The sequence below is a fragment of the Rhyacophila brunnea genome, unplaced genomic scaffold (genome assembly GCF_057557595.1).
Source record: "Rhyacophila brunnea isolate RB1 unplaced genomic scaffold, BYU_Rbru_1.0 scaffold_6, whole genome shotgun sequence".
In the NCBI taxonomy this organism is placed as follows: domain Eukaryota; kingdom Metazoa; phylum Arthropoda; class Insecta; order Trichoptera; family Rhyacophilidae; genus Rhyacophila; species Rhyacophila brunnea.
The window spans coordinates 36014430-36020429 of NW_028233276.1; positions in this window are offsets into that span (position 1 = coordinate 36014430).

Consider the following 6000-nt stretch of genomic DNA (forward strand, 5'->3'; position numbering starts at 1 on the left):
TTAACGGCTGTGCTACCCCCTATTAACGTTTTTCAAATTGTGTTTTAGTTCAAATTACGGGTACTTATACAGTGAATTATTGGCGATTTTTCATACATCTACTTAATAATGGAGCTGTCAAGTATCGATACATAATAATCAGAAAATATATTGTACAATTATATAATCTAAAATGTTCATGGCCATGAAGTATAATAGTGCAGGCGACTTTTTTTTTACTATTCAAGCTAATTTATGATGTGTGTTTATCTCACTTATCTGGTCAACCCGACACGCCGGGCCCCCCACAGCCCGGGCCTCCAGGAGAGTCCTGTCAGCCCTCCCCAGCCCTGACCAACACCACTCCGGAAGATTTTTTTGACAGTTAATTAGTGATTGGGTTTCTAAAAAAACCCGACATTAGTGTTTCGAAATTTTATGTTAGAAATTAAAATCATTTTTTTGCCGTGTTTTTATTTGTGTAAGGCCCAAGGCATAGTTTATTGGCTTTCAATTTCAATGTTTAAAATCATTCTGATAATTTTCATGTTTGGGGGGTGCCAGGGCCCCTTGCCCCCCCCTGGGTGCGCCACTGACCGGTACTACTCCAGAAAATCCGATAGGAAGAGAATTTACGTATTTAAAATGCTCTACATACAATGTAAAGCTAGGCGCCCTAATTTGTATATATTGGAAGAGATTTACATCAAAATAAATAACGTCTTTCAGTCAGACGTTTCCTTCTGAAAGAAGGTCTGCACATTTAATACCTCTATGGTCTAAAACGATCGTGACAACGCGACGCGAAGATTGTGCAAATGGCGCGTACAGAACAAAACATAATTTGTCATAAAAAGTCAACATGCGTCCATTTACTGTTATGTTTATTGTTCTATTATTAATAATAATAATAATATATTCATTGACACGTTTTCTTTTTCAAGTAAATGCGTAACGTTTTTCAGGTATCTTTACACGATTTAAGAATTAATTCCCCCGTCGCCATCACAAAACAAATTGACGTCTTCACAGCTCGACTTTCGCTCTCCGATTGCCAGCCAGTCCGAAATTTCATCGCACCTATAGTTGAACATTATTTGTCGTTTCACTGAAGTACCGTCTTAAGCAAAGAGATCAGGGCAAAATCGCTTCAGATAGAATGACATTGTTGGCATTTCCTGTATTTTCAGTGATCACCATTCATATTAATTTGGCAAAGTATACCTATGTGGAGTCCAACTTCCAACTCGCTCATTTATGCATGGTAGCTCGGGAATCTATTGATGATGATAAAACTATGAAAATTATTATTGTAACTTATTTTTTCGTATGCTTATAGCATTGGGTTTAACATGAATATACAACATGAAAATAAATTGTATGTGATGTATATCACACAACTTGAATGCGATCTAATTTTATGGGTTGCTTGGCCACGGTTGATTATGATTATAACGTGTGATAGTTAAATTATTATAAAATTAACCCAGCAAATGTGTGATTTTCCATTACGTATATGAAAATGCATTTAGAAAATTTTCATAATAATAATCTATTAAGAAAAACTGCAATATATTTAACACGTCTTTGTTTGGCGCCCTTGACCGTCTGCTCGTTTCTCCTCCTCGCCCATGCGCGGTTGGATTCATTCATCAAATTCCACAAGAAAAGCATAAGTATTGGAAATAAACCAGGATTCAGGAATGCAATACTTCTCTTCTTCACTCGTGACTGTGAGAATATTTTGGACATGGTTTTATTTTCACATAAGTACGTAATACTATTATTGAATGAAAATAAAAATGCAATATTAGTATAATACGTACATATAATGATATCTGATTTTTAGGCATTAAATTTGTATGGTTTTTACGGCTAATCAAACCAAAAAAATCATCCGTCCAAACTGTATACATTTTGACTTAAGCAGTGTTTTTTCTGAAATTTATTTATGTTACAAGAGCATTCAAAATTAAAGGTTTTTAATTTTAATATTCTTCAGTGGATTATTTTGTTACAATGAAAATACTACCAAACAGTCAAATAAAGATACTATACATCCCTTGAGACACACAATATCATACACTATTTAGGCGATACTCTTCCACACATAACTTTTTACCGTGCTTTAGCAAATATAAAACATTGCGTATATTCTCAATTTTAAATCCCTTTAAAAATTATCTATTCAGATGGTGGTTTGTCATCCCCAGCATAAATCTGTACAGTGTAGAGTGTAAAAACATCATAATGTTTTCACCTTTTCACTAAATAAGCGAATCACAAATTCACTATGGGAATCTTTAATTTATTTCAGAACCATGTGCATAATTTTCTTGGAGGTGGTTGTATAGGTTTATCGTTTTTGTACATATTATGAAATTGACGCAATACAAAATAGAATAACCGTGTATAATATAATATATTGTGTGTGTAATTATAACTCTTAGCACGGAGCCTGTTACAATTTTGTGTCACTGATAGCAATTTTTCAAAGAGTTAAACTATTTCGGTAGGCGTTACGGCTAAAAGCTTCTTGCGGTTAACTTAGAGAGGCCACTAATAAATTTATGGTCACAAAAGCTCCGTAGCGGCAAAGCTTTTTGTTTAGAACAGGGGTTGACATTACATATTATTATATTAATATTATAATAACTGAGAGATTTTTTATTAAAATAAAAGAACCACTGATCAATACTATAACATTTAGGTGTATCAATGAATGAAGTTTGTTTGTCGATACAATACTATGAAAATGACTTCTGAAATATTTCAATAATTACCTATAAGTAAACCTTTGGTTTGGCTCGTTAATTAGGTGTCTACGCGAGGAGGGGAAGGGAGTTCATCCGGTCCGGACCGCCCCCTCCCGATATCGAAAAAAATACAATCAAGGGTAATATAATATTATTACTCGGAGATATCAAAAGAAATGTTTACTGTGCGATATATTATGAGATATCAAATTAACACTAACGGTTCTAATAATGAGGACCGTTAGATGACGTGTATACAATAGCCACTTGTGGGTGGGACAAGGCTCGACGTGAGTAAGTAAATATATTCCTAGTGGTTATAGCTGCAGGCCAGGTATGTGCATGTATTCGGGAAAGTGTGGGGATCCACGGTGGAAGTAATGAGGAGATGGGGTACAAGTAGAAGGCAGTGACAAGAAACTGTTACTAAATTATTATATACCGGATATATTTTTTGAAATGACCCTCACCATGCATTTTTTTTATTATGTGTACCCAAACAAACATTACCGTTAAAAAAACATTATTATTTAGATTTCGAGATTGTTGCATATAACGGACGATTGTCCATTTGTAATTGATATAAATAAATTCAGATAAATTACCATTACCCAAGTATTATTTTATTAAATTAATTATCTGTAATAATTCAACTGACTATAAACCAGGTAGTAGGTACGTAGATTTTGTACATTATTTATTTGTTAGAGATGAGACTGAATTATTTTTTTTTAATGAGGCCAGAGCATTGTATATTATATTGCTAATTTGATTTTATAAATTCGTTTTATTACAATACTTCTTAACATTTTACCCTTTTTGTATCCAATGTATCCAAAATTGAGCAGCTCTGTCATTTCTATAAGCGTCGCAGTTTAAAAGAGAGACACCTTACATCTCCTAAATCAAGTCTAATCCAAAAACATCGCAAGAAATATATCGGTGGTAGAGCTACACATTTATTTTCAATTACAAAACGACAAAACGAATTATATATTCTTTGAATGACATTTCAAAGAATTTTATAATTTATTCACATAGTCCATAGTGACATTATGGTATTTGAGACTGAAGAGTAAAGATGTTGAGAAAGCCAAGGCTTTATTTAAGGCGATGTCTTTACCTACTAGAGGCACCTAGCGGAGAAATAATATTATCAAATTAAGCTTCAATATTGGGACCATACCTAAATAATATTTCATATAACCAAAACGGATTTCAAGTTATACTCATTTATATTTTTATAAAAATCTATGTTTTTTATAATAGATATAAAAAATATTAAAACTATGAATTAGTCAAAAATCTAATAGGTAGTTAAAGTATAGAAAACTTAATAAACTAAATTTTAATAATAAATATGACCATAAAATATGTGTAATAATAAGATGGGGTCCTTGGGACAAATTCACATGTTATAACATTTTTTTACAATTATTGTAAGTTTATCTTTGACTTAAAATAAAAAATATTTTTATTTTTAATGTTTTCAGATACATATTTATTAATTAATATAGTTGAAATTGTAAATTATCAAAAAAATGTCTTAAATTACAAACTTCGTATTTTTCCACTAGGTGCTGCCTCTTGTAGGTAAAGATAACGCATTAAATTGTAACACCTTAGAGAAGTAAAGATTTGTTTGATTAGATTTAAGCTATCTTAAATACAGTACAATACGGTACACAAATCCTCCTTTGTCACTTTCTCATGATTTTCCTTGACCATGTCCGCCCCTTATGCATATTGACACCACAAAGCGTCTCCAAGAATCACATTATTTGCTCGCCAGGTCATGCCAGTTTTCGGATAGTACTTATAAAGCGGCTTTCTAGGACGCGGAATCCGGTTGGCTTGAAGAACAGGCAAGTCAGATCCAACGTCGCCTTTCATTCTCAGCGTGATGAGAGACTGCTTTATTCGATATCCTATCCCCTCATTACTCACAAAGTCAGTCACATCCAGTATTCGTCGCAAACAAATGCTCTCGAAACTCGATTTATGTCGCGCTTTTACGAAATTAAGATTTTAATGCTAATGTGTTCTGTAGAGAATTGTACTCTTTTTTGTGTATCATAGGTTTTGTGTCATATAAGCAGAGTAAATAGATATTTTAATTTGTAGAAATCGCTTAAATTGACAAAATAATTTTTAACTATATGTAAAATTACCTATTTATTCAAAGAAATGAATAAAACACAATATCAAAAACTTAATTATACATAAATAATGTAAAAGAAATTAAAAAAAATATACACTTATAACTTACAAGCAAGAGTATTTTGAAAACCGTGATTTATTTTTAAATCGATTATCTCAGCTGCAACCAAACTGACTTACTTAAGTAAGCACTTTTACATTGAAACCACAAAATTTATATTTAAAAAAATAATCAACACGTGTTTAAAAATAATATAATGATTATTTTTTTTATTTTTTTAAATTAAAATTTAAAAAACTGACTTACTACATCGAAGTTTATGAATATTTTTATCATTAAAATGTAGTTTTATAAGTTAGAAAGTGAAACATTAAAAAAAAACATACATAGTTTGACATATTGGTACAAGTCGGTTATGGGGAAGTCAGGCGGGAACATAGCCGATTTTGGCAAAATTCATGAATTCAAGAAAAAAAACCTAACCTAATGTCACCACCTACCTGTAGGTAGGTTTCTTCGCTTAATAAATTAATTAGTAATAAGCCGACATGTAAACCTGATCTCTAACTATACGGCTTAGTAAAACGCCTAAAACGCTTCCTTGTCTAATCATATATAATTGTTTATCGGTTCACAGGTTTTTACGCTACCCGTCCGATATGTAAACATATCGAACGGGGCATCGATTGCTACGAACAAGGTAATACAGTATAAAAGAATGATGGATGTGAAATTGCCTTGTTCTGCACAATAAAACCTGTGACTATGTTATTATAAAGTGTTAGATATAAATGTATTATGTAACTGTATATTAGTATAAAAGGGGAAGAATGATTGTTAAATATAAAGAGACGAATGCAGTAGCGAGAGATTATTATAAGAGTGTAAAATATAGAATATATTATGTAATAGTATGAAAGAAGAAGAATAACTGCTGATATAAAGAAGAAGAACGCGGTAGCGAGTGATTAGTATTAAAAGTGTATGTAAATTAATTAATATGTCATGTGGAACACACTAATCGAATAGTATTTCGATCCGTAAACTCATTAATAGCAAACTAATAATTATAGAATCAATTATACGCGAGTGGCAACACCTAAA